The following is a 17,540-nucleotide window of genomic DNA, read 5'->3' on the forward strand; positions in this document are numbered from 1 at the left end:
CAACATTCTGCAGGGCTGCCTTGGCCTTCTCCTTTTCTTCCACATCCCTCCTCTCCACCATGGCTTTAACTGTCTGCCTTGATGGAAGGGTGCATGTGGGATCCAGTTTAGCCACCAGAGCACAGAAGCCAGGATCAGACACCACAGTGAAAGGCTGGGAATCTTTCACTATGAAATCCACTAGAGCTTCATCAAGCTCCTGCTTCCTGCTACATAAAATATGGAAGTTAGCAGAACAAGATTCATTTAGTTAATTAACTAATTCTATACACCCAAACCTGCGCAGTAAAGTTTGAAAGTTACTCTTAATATTGCCTGGAACAGCACCCACTCACCTGGTGGAAACGTCATCACAGCAGCCTCATCATTGATGACGTGTTATTATTATATGTCGGGAACAAAGCAAACACTTCACCTGCAAATTAAAAATGAGATGTGTGTGTGGTTTATTATTTGTTACTGTGTGAATAAGAGTTGAAAAATACGTTTGTAACACTTACCTTGTTCGGCGGCACCATTTCAAAGTGGTCCCAGACTTGAGATCTCTTCCTGGTTGGTTCCATGTGTGGCAGGGCGTGGCCTGCGCTCCGAACAGGTGTCCTATGGGGGTAGTGCATTAATTGGTGGGTGGGGAGAAAAGGTTTATATAAGGCACTGCCTCCAGCTGGCGTTAGTTGTTTTCCCCCCTTCGACGGTATGGCGGGGTTGCGGCTTATCTGGGCGGTTCGACCAACAAACTGTTTCACAGCGCGAGCTGTCTGGCAGCGCCAAGAAGGTTGGTGCTTCCTCCCGCCTAGAGCGCTTTGCCGTAAGGGCGTGCGCGCTAGTTTGCACTGGGCAGGTAAGGCGCAGCAATGCGCGTCACTGACTCCCCCACTCACTCGGTTGATAAATGTTAATGGGGCTGTTCTTGCTGCAGTTGGCTGGCGTCAGTGGGTCGCGATGCCCCAGCGGGAACCCCTCACGGAGTGGGGGCGCCACCAAACACAGTCGGCACGGACTACCTCGCCTACTGGACCCACGCTTTTACCCACACAACACTCTTGCCTTCTGACTTTGATCATTTAATTTCTCTGTCAACACTGCTCCTGCTTTTAATGGTTATACACCCCCATATCCTTGGCCACCTCATCACCCTTCCACCCAAAACTCCCCTTTTGTGCTGTCTCCTCCCAACTCACTAGCAGAACCCCCTTTGTAAGATGTTCACCCCTCTGACCTCTTGAATGAATCCAGTAATTAGCAGCCAACTGTTTCCTCTTCAGCCACAGTGGCATTTCCCCAGCCTGTTCCTGGAGCGCACACACAGGTGAGATTTTGACTGGCCCATGTAGAGTCTAAGTCAGGGGTCGGCAACCCAAAATGTTGAAAGAGCCATATTGGACCAAAAAAACAAGAAACAAATCTGTCTGGAGCCGCAAAAAATTAAAAGCCTTATAATGAAGGCAACACAGGCGGTAAGTGTCTATATTAGCTGTATTAGCCTACTTTCCAAATGGTAAGTAGGCCACAAATACATAATGAGCATTCATGATTGTAGCTACAACGGTCCAATGAAATAATGGCCACGCATCATACAGATGTCTTTTGAAAAGAACCCTACAAGTGACCTATCAAAGGAAACATACATAAAGAACAATACATTTTTAAGCCATTTCAACAATAACGAATTGAGACAAATGAAATTATGACCATTTTAAAAATGTAAAATAAATATTGAATGAATTTTTCAATTAACATGTCTCTCAGACAGTTACAATGATGAAATGTTTATTTTCCTGCCGCGCATCCTGGAGAGAATGACGCCCCATGTGACCACTCTGCTGTACGATGGTGCTTTAAGTTTAACTTCCATTATCATGGGATGTTTAAAACTTTAAGAATGTTTGTCACGTTTTTCTCCGACAAAAATTATATTAAAACAATTTCCATTTTCATATTTTTGAAAAAGCTCCAGGGAGCCACTAGGGCGGCGCCAAAGAGCCGCATGCGGCTCCAGAGCCGCGGGTTGCCGACCCCTGGTCTAAGTGCTTGCACCGGGATCATATCCAGCAAAGTTCTGAAATCAGCTCTACATTGCTGGGATCTCATATTTACCACTTTTTTCTTTTACATTAACTTACTACCTGCCTGATATGATCCTCCCAGCTCAGCCTCTGGTCAAAGTAGATACCAAGGAAGCGGAAACTCTCAACCCTTTCTAACACACTCCCATGTGTTTTTAGATTGCTCTCTCCTACCCTCTTTCTTGTTAAATACTTTGTCTTTTCAGATGAAAGCTTAAGGCCACATTTAATTCCCCATCTTTCAACTTTACTTATTCCCTCCTGCATCCTCTTGACAATATACTGGAAGTTCCTCCCTCTTGTCCAAGGAGCCCCATCGTCAGAAAACAGCGACCTCCCCGTACCATCGGGAATACTTGGAAATATATATTCAATCATTTATCATTAGTGAATACAGATTTGGACTGACCACTGAACGCTGTGTAGCGTTTTCAACAATGTTTTGTCTTGACATTTCTGCCCCCATCCTCACCTGGATGGATCTATCACTTCGCTTTTTACCCACTCACTGCTATTTTCCTGCTGGTAAGAAAGTTCCTGATCCATGCTGTTGATGTGATATAATTTCATAAGCAGTCCATCCTTTCCCATCATATCATATCCTTTTTCTATATAAAAAATACAGCATTACACTTTCTTTATTGATCTGGACTGTCCTTATCTCATTCTCTAAATGTAAAACCTACCGTGCTGCTTCTTTTCCTAAACCCACTTTTATATCATTTTCAGTTTTTCCCTGGTTTCTAAATAAGAGTTCAGCCTTTCATTAATCAATTTTTTTTCCATAGTTTTGCCTACAAAGGTTGTTAGATCTATTGTTCTGTAGCTCTCTAGCAAACCCGGGTCCTTACTTCAGAATCAGAAGAATCAGAATCAGAAGAAGGTTTATTGCCATTGTACATGTAATACACAGTATTACACAAACTAGGAATTTGTCGTGGTGTGCCGCTGCGACATTCAACATAACATTAGACATCAACACCACACTAGAATAAGATAAATAAAATAAAATAAGACTTATATACAGTATTTACATAAATAGTGAGTGGTGAGAAATAGTGCAGGTCCATGAGGAGTAATGTATTGTTTATGAGTCCGGCTGGCTGCTGTACATGGTGCTTAAGTGATAAGTCACTTGGTGTTCAGCAGCCTGATGGCAGAGGGGAAGAAGCTGTTAGTGTAGCGGGAGGTTCTGGTCCGAATGGACCGTAGTCTCCTGCCTGAGGGGAGAGGGGAAAACAGTCCGTGACCAGGGTGGGAAGGGTCGGCCGTGATCCGACCTGCACACCTCCGGGTCCTGGAGATATACAGGTCCTGGATGGATGGGAGCCTGCAGCCGATCACCTTCTCAGCCTCAGTCTGTCCCTGACGGTGGCGCCAGCAAACCACACGGTGATGGAGGAGGTGAGGATGGACTCGATGATGGCCGTATAAAACTGCGCCAACATCCTGGGAGGCAGTTTGAGCTTCCTCAGCTTCCGTAGGAAGAACATCCTTTGCTGGGCCTTCTTGATGAGGGAGCTGATGGTTGGCTCCCACTTAAGGTCCCGGGTGATGGTGGTGCCCAGGAAGCGGAAGGAGTCCGTGATGGTGACGGGGGAGTCCATAAGGGCAAGGGGGGGCAAAGGGGCTGTAACTTTCCTGAAGTCCACAATCATCTCCACTGTCTTCTGAGCGTTCAGCTGCAGGTTGTTGTGTCCGCACCAGGACACCAGTCGAGCCACCTCCCTCCTGTAGGCAGTCTCATCGCCATTGGAGATGAGACCGATGAGGGTGGTGTCATCCGCAAACTTGATCAGCTTGACAGACTGGTGGCTTGAGGTGCAGCAGTTAGTATACAGGGAGAAGAGGAGGGGGGAAAGTACACAGCCCTGGGGTGATCCGGTGCTGATGGAGACAGAGTCGGAGACAGTCTTCCCCAGCCGCACGTACTGCCTCCGATCCGTCAGGAAGTGAGTGATCCACCTGCAGAGGGAGTCAGGCACACTAAGCTGGGACAGCTTGTCCTGTAGCAGAGCGGGGCGGATGGTGTTGAACGCAGAGCTGAAGTCCACGAACAGGATCCTCGCGTAGGTTCCCGGGGAGTCCAGATGCTGCAGGGTGGAGTGAAGGGCCAGGTTGACCGCGTCGTCCACAGATCTGTTGGCTCTGTAGGCGAACTGCAGTGGATCCAGGAGGGGGGTGGTGATGGACTTGAGGTGTGGCAGGATCAGGCGCTCTAAGGACTTCATGACTACAGAGGTGAGCGCCACAGGTCTGTAGTCGTTAAGCCCAGTGATCCGTGGCTTCTTGGGGACAGGGACGATGGTTGAGGTTTTGAGGCAGGCTGGCACCTGGCACGACTCCAGGGAGGAGTTGAAGATGTCTGTGAAGACAGGAGTCAGCTCCTCTGCGCAGTGCCTCAGGGTGGAGGGAGACACGCCGTCCGGGCCAGGGGCCTTGCGCGGGTTCAGCCTGGCGAACTGCCTGCGCACATCCTGCTCACTGATGGTGAATGAAGGGGGGGAGGAGGGGGGAACTGGTGGTAAGTGATGGGGGGGGGGACTGATGGTGAGTGGAGGGGGGGAGGAGGAGGGGACTGCCTTTGATGGAGTAAGGTCCATGGGGGCAGTGGCACTGGGGGGAGGGGAGGTGTTGGGCATGGCTGACGAGGTGTCAAAGCGGGCATAGTGGAGGGACAGACTCTGACAAAGGGCTTTGTCGTCCTGACCCTTTGAAGCCTGAGGCCTGTAGTCGGTGATCTGCCTCAGGCCTCTCCACACAGAAGCAGAGTCGTTAGCAGAAAACTGCTGCTGAAGTTTCTCCGAATACACAGATTTAGCTCTCCTCAGTTCCTTGCTAAACCGGTATTTGGCCTCTCTGTAGCAGTCTCTGTCTCCACTTTTCAGCGCTGCTTCCTTTTCTTTCCTGATCTGTCTGAGTCTCGGTGTGAACCAGGGCTTGTCATTGGAGTAACTCACCCTAGTGCGCGTTGGTAGAATGCGCTCCTCACAAAAGTGGATATATGAGGTCACAGTGTCCGTGTACTCATCCAGATCATGTGTGGCCCCTTTAAACATGTCCCAGTCAGTTGTGTCCAAGCACGTGCGCAGCTCCTCCACAGCCTCACTGGTCCATCTCTTTGTGGTGCTCACGGATGGCTTTGTTAGTTTGAGTTTCTGTCTGTATGTGGGGATCAGGTGGACCATCACGTGATCAGACAGTCCTAGGGCAGCACGGGGGATGGCCCGATACGCGTCCTTCACTGTGGTGTAACAGTGATCCAGCGTGTTCTCTGCTCTGGTGGGGCATTTGATAAACTGTTTGTACCTGGGTAGCTCGTATCTCAGGTTGCTCTGATTAAAGTCACCAAGCACGATAACCAGAGCGTCGGGATAGGTCCGCTCCACTTGTTGAATACAGTCCGCGAGCGTGCGCTGAGCCTCGCGCACGTCCGCGTCTGGCGAGATGTAAACGGAGGCCAGAATGAATGAAGCGAACTCACGCGGAGAATAGAAGGGTCTGCAGTTGATGAAAAGGTATTCCAAAGCAGGAGAACAGTGCTGAGAGATCACGGTCACATCAGTGCACCAGTCGCTGTTGATGTAGAAGCAGACTCCACCGCCTGCTCTCTCCCCAGAGAGCGCCAGGTCGCGGTCGGCGCGGAACAGCTGGAATCCCTCGAGGAGGAGCGCGCTGTCCGGTGTCTCTTTCCTGAACCAGGTTTCAGTGAAGCAGAGAACACACGAGGTGGAGAAATCTTTAATCCGCATCAGCAACTTCAGCTCGTCCATTTTGTTGCAAAGTGAGTTGGCGTTGGACAGAAAGATCCCAGGCAGCGCCGTGCGCGAGCCTCTCCTGCGTAGTCTCGCCAGGGCACCGGCCCGTCTTCCTCTCCTCCGCCGTCTCACCTTTTGGGCCAAAAAGTGAACCAGGTCGGCTGCAGGAGCCAGAAAAACTGGAAGTAAGTCCGTGGGGGTGAGAGTCCTGATGTTTAGTAGCTCTTCACGGGTGTAAGAGCAGGCAGACACACAATTAACAAACAAAAATAGACAAACAAGAACGCAGCAAGACACCAAGGCGACCGCTCTGGGCGCCATCTTGTAATCCAATCTCAATACTTGGCTTACAGATTGGTACAATAGCAGTTTCTTTCCATTGATTAGGTCATTTTCCCTCCCCTCACAGCTTATTATACAATTTCAATAATGCCCCTTTACTTTGACCACTAATTTTATCTAATATAATTTATTTGGTCTTCCCTGGAGTTGTTTTTCCAGCTTTTTAAAAATGGATTATTTGGTATTGTCATTGAAAACCTTGTCACACTTGCCTTTTTCTTTCAATCCTGCCTTCTTTCTCTTTATTACTCAAATTTTCTGTGCTTTTTGTTTTAGCAAATATTTGTGCTATTAGTGCTGCTGATTATTTGTCCTCTACAATAAAGTTCCCTTCATCTTCCATAACTGGGCATCCCTATTCTTGTCTACTTCCTAACATTCTTGTGATCATACCCCACAGTCTTGTCATTGGTGTCTTCCTACCAAGTGACTCACGATACTTTCTCCAGGACTCCCGTCTGTTCCTCTTATCACTCCCCTCGCTGTGAGGAGATTCCCCTCGTCTTATTCCTCTCCCTCTCCCCTTCAGTTCCTTGTCTGTCTTTCCCGTGTCTGTTTCCAGGCTGGGAGGGGCTGCTTCCTGCTTCACTCCCATCGAGCGATCTACACACCTGGAACTCGTCTTCAGAAAATTACCTTCACCTGTCTCCTGGTTTAAAAGACTGGTCCACGCTTCCATCATGGCCAGTTTGTGGTGCAGCCCTCTGTGATCGCCCATTCAGATGTCTGTTCGTGCCACCCAGCCTGCTCTGACAAAGACTTTATTAGCTCTGGTTCTTTGAGGGATTCTGCTGCCACCTTTTCAGTAAAGTTTAGTCTGGTCAATCTACTCGGTCCTGTGTGTGTCTGCTGCTCCTAAAACGAGCTGCTGTCTGCTGTTCCTTATCATTTATTAAATTCTTGAGTTTCAGGGTTTTTTTTTTTTCATTTTTAAAATTTCTTTTATTTACTTCTTGGAATAGTTGCATTTGCTGCTTTAATTATAATTTGACATATTTCATTATTCAGTTCTGGTTTACACCAACTGCCCTTAGTTCGCCCCAGCAAATATTCTGAACGTATCCATTTGCTCCCTCACATTTCCATCTTCCTCCTCCTTTGTTCCGACCCCTAACGCTTTCAGTTTCTAGACCTATTGGATGATGGTCTCTACCCACTGTGCTGCTTCTCAACACTTCCCAGTTGCTTTTCCATGTTAAAACCTGTGATGCCGATGTGTGATCTCTTGATGGCTCGGTGCCCTTTGCCACTTTCACCCTCACGGCCAAACCAGTATTCAAGCATGCCTTTGTCATCTAACATGTCTTCCATTACTTCGAGTCTTCCTGATATCCCCCCATGTGCATTAAAATCTCCACACCAAAATATCTTTCAACTTAATAAACCCAAATTTGGTTTGAGTCATGCCTCTTGTACACAAATAATATCCATGTGTTCCTGTAATTCAGGGATATATTTTTTTAAGTCTTTCCTGTCTGTGATGAGACTTTGACCATTCCACTGGAGTATGTGTATTATGGTATGTAGGGGTTGCTGAATGAAACACATGATTTATTTGGTTCATTCATCTCTTCCACTCTTTTATTTTTACTCACAATCTTCACTGCCTCTGTTCTCTGCTCTTCTCAGACTTGTTGAATTACAACTGTTTTCTCCACTGTACAGTTTCCCCAGTTACATTTACATTAACTGTGCTATTACTACCCCCCCCCCCCCCCCCCACACACACACACACACACACCTCTGCTCCCCCCTACACACTGTAATGATGTTCATACCTTTGGCAATTGTAATACCTAATAGGAGGTTGAATATATGCTCTCACACTAAAACTCCTGTATCCTATAATGATCTTGTCAGTGAGAAGCTGACCTTTAAAGGAAAACAAGCCCAATCAAATGTTTCCTCAAACTGGAGTAAAAGAAAACCAAGTTCTTTAAATATGTATCACACAGGCTCTCAAAAAACATTTATTTTAATACAGGACGTAAAAATATACAATATTAGAAAGCAGACATTTATTAGATAAAAAAAGAACAAATAGAGAACATTTTCTGTTGATGCAATCATCCTCTTAAATATTCTTCAAGGTGCTTCTGAAGTGTGTTTTCATTTCTTCCAGGGGTGATTTATAGGTTCAGAGCTTTAGCACCCAGAGTGCCTGGCTGGTTCAAAAGATGACACTCTGGTCATTCCAGTTAATGAGTTCATTCAACACAATTTAGGAGTCTTAGTTAAAAATATCATGGAAAAGTGATCTTCCTCTTCCTCCCAGAAACTATGGTATGCATGAACTCATTCATGTTACAGTTCCTCACACACACCAATTAAGTTAGGCTAACAGACAATAATCTGTTCCATTGAATTCAATGCAGCTCAAATGGGGACTAACATTTGTTGGTGATAATAATGTGTCGCGTGTATTGGGGTGTAGAGTAGTTGTCCAACATAACCACTGCATATTTACATCACAACACTCCTGTTAAGAGCCTAGACACATTTTTATTTCTAGTGCTTTTTGTAAGTCTGTTAAATCATCTGTAAATAGATAATAATATAATAAATAGTTCAAAGCTTAAGCAGCCAGAAAAATAGACCATTTATGCCTGTGCTCCTTCTTCACTTTACAAAATCCTCTTATTATTCTTGATTTTGTTGTAATTAAATGAAGGATGAATTAATATGTGCTGAGAGGTAGATCTCATTAGAAACTCAATGATTTGTCCACAAAAATGTTATTGTTAAAATATTTCAACAATACTAAATCAGCAGCTGACAGACTGACTTAAATGTTACATTTACTGTAGTGATACTTACTGATACATTTGAGCACCAGTGCTGTTGTGCAGATTAGAAAAAGAACAAATAAAAACAGAATGCAGCCCAAAATTATTGTCCAACTGACACTTGTGGAAAAAATTTCTCTTCCATCAAGTGTGTTTCCATCTGGAACCAAAGAAAAAATAGCATTGTTACTAAAAACATTGTAATAAAAGTAATAATTACAATAATAAACTAATAATGTTGATGCTGACAAATGTAGCGGACACTATTCACAGTATTTAAACAGTTATATTTCTTATTTTCCCAGCGCTCAAATATTTCTCACATCAGATTTTTAACAAACCTAAACTAACTGAGACTTGAACACAACGTTAAAATTTCAGCCTCTATTGCTTTGACTCAATAACAATCATGCAGCAGCATGTAAATGTAAAGTTCTCACCCCACATGACAGTGATGTTTCTGTCTTCTGTTTGGACAACACAGCCATAGATGTTGGTGTGGATCAGGGGGACCTCAGCTGTCAGTATGAGGATCACTGATCCATCCCCAGAAGGCAACGGGCCAGTTACAGTGATCCAGTTTGCCTTGGGGGCCCCGTCTTCAGTCAGAGACACTGAACGCACTGATTTGTCAGTACTGGTGACGTGGCACTTCAGCAATGCCTTGGTTCTGTCAACAGGGTTGGCAAACACACGGAGATCTGCAGGAGGATAGAAAAGGTGATGATCAGGGTTGTCTGTTGTCACTCTTTGAACAGGGAACCAGCAGTGATGAGCAGCTCACTCTTCCTCTCAACATAGTTTTAGCTCATAACCAACACCAGGCTGCTATTTTAGGACCAGAGAGTGTGTTCACCTGTTCTTTTTTCTATTTCTCTTAATTTGATGTGGTGGATCATTTCTAGACAGTATCTCCTGATGAATTGTCCAAACAAATGGTTCCGAGCCTCATAGCCGTTCCACGACTCTTTAATCATTTCTGCAGAAGGAGACAGGGCTTTCCATTTCTGAGCTCCAGCATCAAACTGAATGAAACCCTCTCCATTCACTGCCCAGTTGTCAAAAGCAGATTCGAGCCTCTCGTCTGACGTGATGCAGCCACGCCGCCGCTGAACATCTACAAGGATTGTTTTTTCTCTTTAGTTAAAGGTGTTAATTCCTCTTAGATGTGTTACAAAGCAAATGTGCTACAAACTTACTCCGTGTGTGATTGGTGAATTTAGAAATCGCTTTGAGAGCATCAAAAACATCATAACATGCTGGTCTGCAGGTCCCAGGTAAGTTGTGGGATTCCAGGACGGGTTTGAAGTGTTCTTGTTGTGTCCCACTGTCACAGTGAGAGATCACAACTCCATCAAACTCTGTAACTTGTTCAAAATGGGGCCCAGATCCAGGCTGAACACGTCCTGTAGACAAGAACTCAAGAGAATGGGAACCTGAAACACACAAACAAATGGAGTTCTTGCATCAAAAGGTTCTGACAGGAACACAGGAAACTGTGTTTTAATGTCAAATTAGGAAAAAGGAAGAAGTTGAAACAATAACAAAGCACAAACTGAAAGGAAAAAGGCAGGAGCAATAGGAGAGAGAAAGGAAAGGGAATGAGGTAGAGGAGCGCAGCGGCAGTGTTCTTGGGTAGATCCAGATAACGAAGACAAGAATCTCTGGCTGAAGATAGTGTGGTTATCAGGAGCAACGTTGGGAGTTTATAATCCACGTCGGCGTCTCGCCTGGGAGGATCCTAATTTCAAATCAGCCACTCAGAGTTCGGGATTCTGTCTTTGCAGGATTACACCTGGTTGGAAACTACGACACCCGTTGTTTAAATTTGGTGCCCTTCTTGAGGGTCTCACTCAGGCTTTGTAGGCCACACGGGTACCAAACAATCAGAAGAAATATCAGGCCGAATAAATGCTTTTTTATGCTTGCTTCCTGATCTACACTCAACAGTCGATTGCAGTAATAAGCTGAAACAACCACCAGTTTAAGAAAGAAGAAAAGGAAGATCATGAACTATTACACTTAATAAAGCAGCTTCTCCGGGTCTCCAGAGCAAACCATAAAATGTTCTCTTTTTCGTTTTCCTGTCTTTAGCCAGTATTTTATTAATAATATTTAAACGTGGTTGTGGATCATGGATCAGTCAGTCTTAAATCTTTGGATGTCCATGGAACTTCTCTCGAGAATCTGTTCAAGTGTTTGACGCAAAGAGCGCGACAAGAAAGGCGCGTGTTTCAAACGCTGCAGTTCGGTTCGGAGCCTGAGGTTCTCGATGAGTGTAACACGTGGTGACCAAAATAAACTTGATTCAATAAACTTGACAAACTTTGCGCGGCGTCTAACAACCCTGCAAATTCAAACTTTCGCCATTACAGTTGTGTCACCTACCACATTCTGCTGCTGGCAGCAAAACCCAGTAAAGCAAAAGACAGAACTTCATCTTCCTGCAGTTGCGTTTCCCAAATAAAAGTCCATAATTATTTGCTGTCGATGTTGTTGTTGTTGTGCATCCAAAAGAGGAGAAAAGATGAAGTTGTCTCTCCAGCGCTGGGGAACCAAACGTCTTCAGAACACGTCACGATTTTCTTTATCTGTACGATCGTTAATTTTTGAATTTTTTATCACGCAGTAAACACCGGAAGTGGGTGTAATAGTTGGATCCCGCAGTATCCCGCCTTACTTTTATTTTACCGAGACGTGAAATGTTCTTCATAAACTTGAGTGACGAACAATTAACAAGTATAACTTTGTAGGGTTGTTGTTTGTTTTTTATTTTGCCTTAATTGAAGTGATAAATGTTCCATCGTTGAACAAAGTTATAATTCTGTTCCTCTGAGCTACATTCTTGCTGCTTTAGCCTGGCTGCCTGCTCTTCACTGGTTGAAATATGTTCTATCTTGACATTTTAATTCTGTACTAGTTTAACATCCCCTGTTCCTTCTGTAACTGCATCTTCTCTCTGGAAGGCTGAGCTGCTGGTCTGTGTTTTCTCAGGGGAGATCTTGGTCAGACATCATCAGCCTCCACAACGAGCAGATAGCAGTTATTACTAAACTGATATTAGAGGTCCTACAGAATAGCGTCTGGAATGTCATAAAACATCTGAAGGTTACTGTTTGATTTGATTTTGCATGAGTACTTGTTACTACTGGTTTTTAATGAGTAGCATTAAATGGCGCTTTTGTTGTTATTGTCCTGAAAATAAAACTACTAAATCCTATTCTGCAGGAAACCCTGATACTGATTCTGTGGATGCTTTTTTGAAAAGCCATAAAAGTCATTATTACCTGGGTGAACAATAATTTATTAATCTGGCAGCGCTCTGATAGGCCAATAAATTAGTTGTATAAACGGACTAGATCATTTCTGTCCGATGTCTTTCTTTTTCATCTTTGTTGCACGTGTTTTTAAAGGAACACGCTTTAGACTAATTCAGTATACTGATGCAAATCACTCGAGCCTTATTTTTGTGAAAGATCTTAAAAAACAATCTACATGAAAATTGTTACAAAAATATACATATATATTATTATTTCTCACTAATAAATGTTTATTTTATGTGTAAAAATAAGTCTAAGCAAGTCGTTCTTTATAATCTGGAGTAAATAAAAATTCTGCCTCTTGATATAAAATATAAACTATTCTTCTAATGAAGGAAGTAAAAATAAGACAATCTTAGTATAAAGACATTTAATACAGTAAAAGAAGATCTTAACAAGTATGTACATTTATTTTGATATTCAATTTCATTAAATTAAAATTAATCGTTTATTGACAACATTCTTGGTGCCACATGACATCATCAAAGAACATGAGTTACATTTGATCATCAGTCTCTTAAAGAAATAAATTAATGTTTAAGTAAACGGTTCACTAAACAGTAGTTTGGTGGTCATGTTACATTAACATAGAAATAGTTATTTGTGTAATGCTTTATAATGTCTAAATAGGAAACCAAAGTGCTTACATAACAGATAAAAGGTAACAGGGAAAAGAACATAATAAAAAGTTTCTTTAGCTTTTTACACCTGATCACTGTTGTGACTTCACCTGTATGTTCTGTTTAATGTACTGCTCTGTTTGAAAGTGTCGTAAATGTGAACGTTAAAGCCGGTTCACTGCAAATGTTTGTGTTTTGATCCCCTGCTCAGTTGTATTACACGGGGCAACTTTAATATGGAGAATAAAAATATTCTGGATCATAGCATTTGTCTCTCGTCCAATCTTGACAAATATTCATTCTTCTGGTTATCCATCAGTTCATCACCCCTTAAAGATACTGGTGGTTGTTCTTCATCACTTGAAACAATCCTCTTCTTGACTATTGTGAAACACAAATGGAGGCACAAATAATACATGTTGGCAGATATTTCATTACAAACATTGATCTGATCATAAGGCTAATTATTGAAACATTAATACCAAAATATCAGCTGACAGACTGATGAGTGTTTCAACAAAAGTAGTGAGACTTACATTTGAGCATCCATGCTGTTGCACAGATTAAAAGAACACATGAAACCAAAATGGGAGCCCAAAATGTCCAATTAACACCAGCAAGTGTTTTTCCATCTGAAACAAAAGGGAAATTATGGCAATATCAATAAAATACACTAGGTTTAAAACCTTGCATTATTCTGTATCATATGTTCCTGAACCTTTTTACCAGTTATATTTACAATTGGGCCCAGAAACAATCTATAGATCTGTACATTGGTGAGACTAAACAACCACTGTACAGATGCAACGCCAGCTCCTCAGGTCAGGATTTGGCCATCCAGCTACACCCAAAAGATAAGGGACACTTATTTGAAGAAAGCAAAGCAAAGCAAATTACCACTGACCCTCATGAGCATGAACAATAACGCTCAGTGACTCAGCACAGCACAACTGTGGGATTCCCACTAGTTCATTTACAATTGAAGAAGCCTCTCAGATAAGAGGTGAAAACAAAGTTCAGGTGAACTTCCTTGAGCCAAGAATTCATTTTTGACCTGGATGATTGAGAACATTCATCAACCATTTCTCAAAATGCAGACCCATTAGTCCTTGCTTCCTCGTGCTTGTGAAACATCCTCAATCAAGCACTGTTCCAGCACTAAGTTTGCAAGCTACCAAGTACATTCCAATCTCCCGTAAGTGTCCTTGTTCTACCCCTTTGATCAAATATGCATCACATGTGACTTGTCTGGACTCAACTGCTTCCAGATTCAAATGACAAACATGAAATGAATCAATCCGATTAATGTCCAGTTGTGTTTCATCCCTTGAATAATTGACATATATGCAGCCTGTATTGCTTTGACTGGCCAAATTAAAGTTGTTATTTTCAAAATGGGTAAAACACAAATGAACTAAAAGAGTCAGTGGTCATTTCATGAAACATCCTGGGAGAACTTCCAAACTGCACTGATAAAGCTGCGATCCCAGGGGATTGGAACCCACAACCTTGTTGCTGTGATGAGACAATGTTAACCACCTCATCTAATCAGACATTTCCTCATGTAAATGAAAATAAACATTATCACACAAGCTCTTAAAATTAAAACTCATTTATTGCAGGAAGTAAAAACATACAATATTTACAAACATTTAATAATGGAAAAAATAGAAACTCTTAAGGACTTCACACATCAGGTCCTGCAAGTTAGTTACAAACACTGTTAAACAGTTTACTATTTTACACACAATATTAGTCGACCAGTTTCACATGAATTTGTTAGATTCTTCAAGGAAGAACTTCAGAGTTAAATTTCAACACCAAGGATGTAACTGAAACCAGTCTTTCAGAAACAGAAATAAAGTCATCAAACATTCAACAACATAAAAGATTTTTACAATGTCGAAATAAGTAACCAGTGTTTTACATAAAATAAATAAAGATGATGCAAACAAAATAAAGGAGAGATGAATGAGTAAATAACACAACAATAAATGAAACCAGACATAATGTGACAGCATTACGAGGTGTTTAAAGGCAGTTTTGAAAGATGAGTGTTAAGCTCTGATTTAAGAAGTTCAAGATCATTATTACTGAATTTAGGGTCAAAGTGCTAAAGCTTTCCATAGTTTGGCTTCTTGGCTTCTTAAAAAAGATGACAGTCAGTGAAGGTTAGACCCTTGTCAGCAGCATAAGTCCCAAAGCTCTGCTACTGGATGACAACACAGTCCAAATATTACAGCACATGTGACTTTGGATCCTCTGTTCAGGTCTACACGTTTCTATAGACGTGCACTTTCAGCATGAAGAGTAAAACATCCTGGATCATTGATGTCATCTCTGCTCAAGTCCTCCGTGGATAAAATCCATCTTCCCCCAGTTATTCATCAATGGACTCATGAGAAAAGTTTCCTCACCACTTTTTCTGCCTTGTGCCTATGAAGAAATAAAATGAAGGAACAATTAATAGATGCTGACAGGTGTATTTCACAAGAAACATCATTAACATTCTATTAATGCAGGGCCACAATAGTAAAATATCAGCTCACAGACTGACTTGAAAGTTACAATCAAAGAAGTGAGACTTACACAAAAGAGTCATTACGGAGATTAAACAACAAACAAAGATGATGCCGATAATAATCCAAAACTTCATCGGGACACCTGCATAAAGGACGTGTCGTCCATCAAGTGTGTTTCCATCTGCTCATAAAAGAGTATAAACAACAAAAACATGATTATTGTAATCACCAAACTGGCCATACTTGTCGTCATGTGTTATTGTAATAAACTTATTTTTAATATTTTGAAAGCTGTGCTCCGAATAACAGAAAGTGTAATTGACTCTATTTAGAGTATTTCAACTGTTACATTTATTAACTGTCTGGACCAACGTGACATGCCGACAGTTGTCTGAGGCCTGGACACAGACTGAAGCTCAACGTTGCGCACTGATAATTCTGTGCCAAGACGATAGAAAGGTGGGTGCGGAGCTGCTGCAGCGCCCCCTGCTGGCAGAGGGTGGTTCTGTGCATTCCACTGCCTGTACCAAACTGTAACTCTGTAGTAGCTCGTTTATTATTGGAAACATGTGAAGCACGTTAAATGTTGTTAATTAAATGGGCCAAAAAAAACCTTGTGGAGAGAAAATAAGTCTCAAATAAGTTTCAACAGCATCGAAACAGCCGTTTCTGACAGAGCTAATGACCAACACTGCTGTAATCTCAGCCAGAAAAGATCCAAAGGTCTGCTTTCAGATGGAGGAAGACCAGAGAATCACCAGGAACGTTTCAGAGCTTCTTCATGAGGGACTTTTACCAGAGTACCCAACACACCAGAACCCCCCCAGCAACAATAAGATCCCACTGGCCTGTGTGCAGCCTGGATCACGACTCAATAACAATCATGCAGCAGTATGTAAATGTAAAGTTCTCACCCCACATGACAGTGATGTTTCTGTCTTCTGTTTGGACAACACAGCCATAGATGTTGGTGTGGATCAGGGGGACCTCAGCTGTCAGGATGAGGATCACTGATCCATCCCCAGAAGGCAACGGGCCAGTTACAGTGATCCAGTTTGCCTTGGGGGCCCCGTCTTCAGTCAGAGACACTGAACGCACTGATTTGTCAGTACTGGTGACGTGGCACTTCAGCAATGCCTTGGTTCTGTCAACAGGGTTGGCAAACACACGGAGATCTGCAGGAGGATAGAAAAGGTGATGATCAGGGTGGGACCAGCCAGGGGAAGAAAAGATACTTTTGTATGTGATCAGGTTAATTCCTGAATTATGTCCAATGAGCCAAATCTGTGTGGTTGTTTGATTTTACATGCTGTGTCATAAAAAACAGGTATTTCATGAATCTGTGTAAGTCCTCACAAAGATACAAGTACAAATATATGTGTGTGTTTATTCACCTGTTCTTTTTTCCGTTTCTTTTAATTTGATCTGATGGATCATTTCTAGACAGTATCTCCTGATGAATTGTCCAAACAAATGGTTCCGAGTCTCATAGCCGTTCCACGAATCTTTAATAATTTCTGCAGAAGGAGACAGAACTTTCCATTTCTGAGCTCCAGCATCAAACTGAATGAAACCCTCTCCATTCACTGCCCAGTTGTCAAAAGCAGATTCAAGCCTCTCGTCTGACGTGATGCAGCCACGCCGCCGCTGAACATCTACAAGGATTATTTTATGTAAAATGTTCAGTTCATTTTCACCAAAATAAACACGTTATAAAGCAAATGTGCTACAAACTTACTCTGTGTGTGATTGATGAATTTAGAAATCTCTGTGAGAGCATCAAAAACATCATAACATGCTGCTGTGCAGGTCCCAGGTAAGTTGTGGGATTCCAGGACGGGTTTGAAGTGTTCTTGTTGTGTCCCACTGTCACAGTGAGAGATCACAACTCCATCAAACTCTGTAACTTGTTCAAAATGGGGCCCAGATCCAGGCTGAACACGTCCTGTAGACAAGAACTCAAGAGAATGGGAACCTGAAACACACAAACAAATGGAGTCAAAACTCTGGACCCTCACCGTGGGATCAGCGGTTCTGACAAAAATAATCATGTTATAAATTGATCCCAATCTCAGGTCTTGTCAAATTAATATTGAAAGATGTAGACAGTTTAATATTATGGTTAA

At 42.7% G+C, this 17,540-nt stretch overlaps 3 long non-coding RNA genes across 3 annotated transcripts; all 3 read right to left on the reverse strand.

Moving 5' to 3' along the window:
- Window positions 1-8,122: 8,122 nt before the first annotated feature.
- LOC115248462 (uncharacterized) lies at window positions 8,123-9,452 on the reverse strand. Its single transcript, XR_003887341.1, has 2 exons — window positions 9,393-9,452; window positions 8,123-9,112 (listed from the first exon to the last, which is right to left on the reverse strand). It is a non-coding gene; the product is annotated as an uncharacterized lncRNA (long non-coding RNA).
- Window positions 9,453-12,473: 3,021 nt separating this feature from the next.
- Window positions 12,474-16,380, reverse strand: LOC105419295 (uncharacterized). Its single transcript, XR_003887340.1, has 3 exons — window positions 16,329-16,380; window positions 13,429-13,524; window positions 12,474-13,273 (listed from the first exon to the last, which is right to left on the reverse strand). It is a non-coding gene; the product is annotated as an uncharacterized lncRNA (long non-coding RNA).
- LOC115248457 (uncharacterized) lies at window positions 14,489-15,973 on the reverse strand. The gene is made up of 2 exons (XR_003887334.1): window positions 15,482-15,973; window positions 14,489-15,328 (listed from the first exon to the last, which is right to left on the reverse strand). It is a non-coding gene; the product is annotated as an uncharacterized lncRNA (long non-coding RNA).
- Window positions 16,381-17,540: the final 1,160 nt, after the last annotated feature.

The sequence above is a fragment of the Takifugu rubripes genome, unplaced genomic scaffold (assembly GCF_901000725.2).
Source record: "Takifugu rubripes unplaced genomic scaffold, fTakRub1.2, whole genome shotgun sequence".
Taxonomy (NCBI): Eukaryota; Metazoa; Chordata; class Actinopteri; order Tetraodontiformes; family Tetraodontidae; genus Takifugu; species Takifugu rubripes.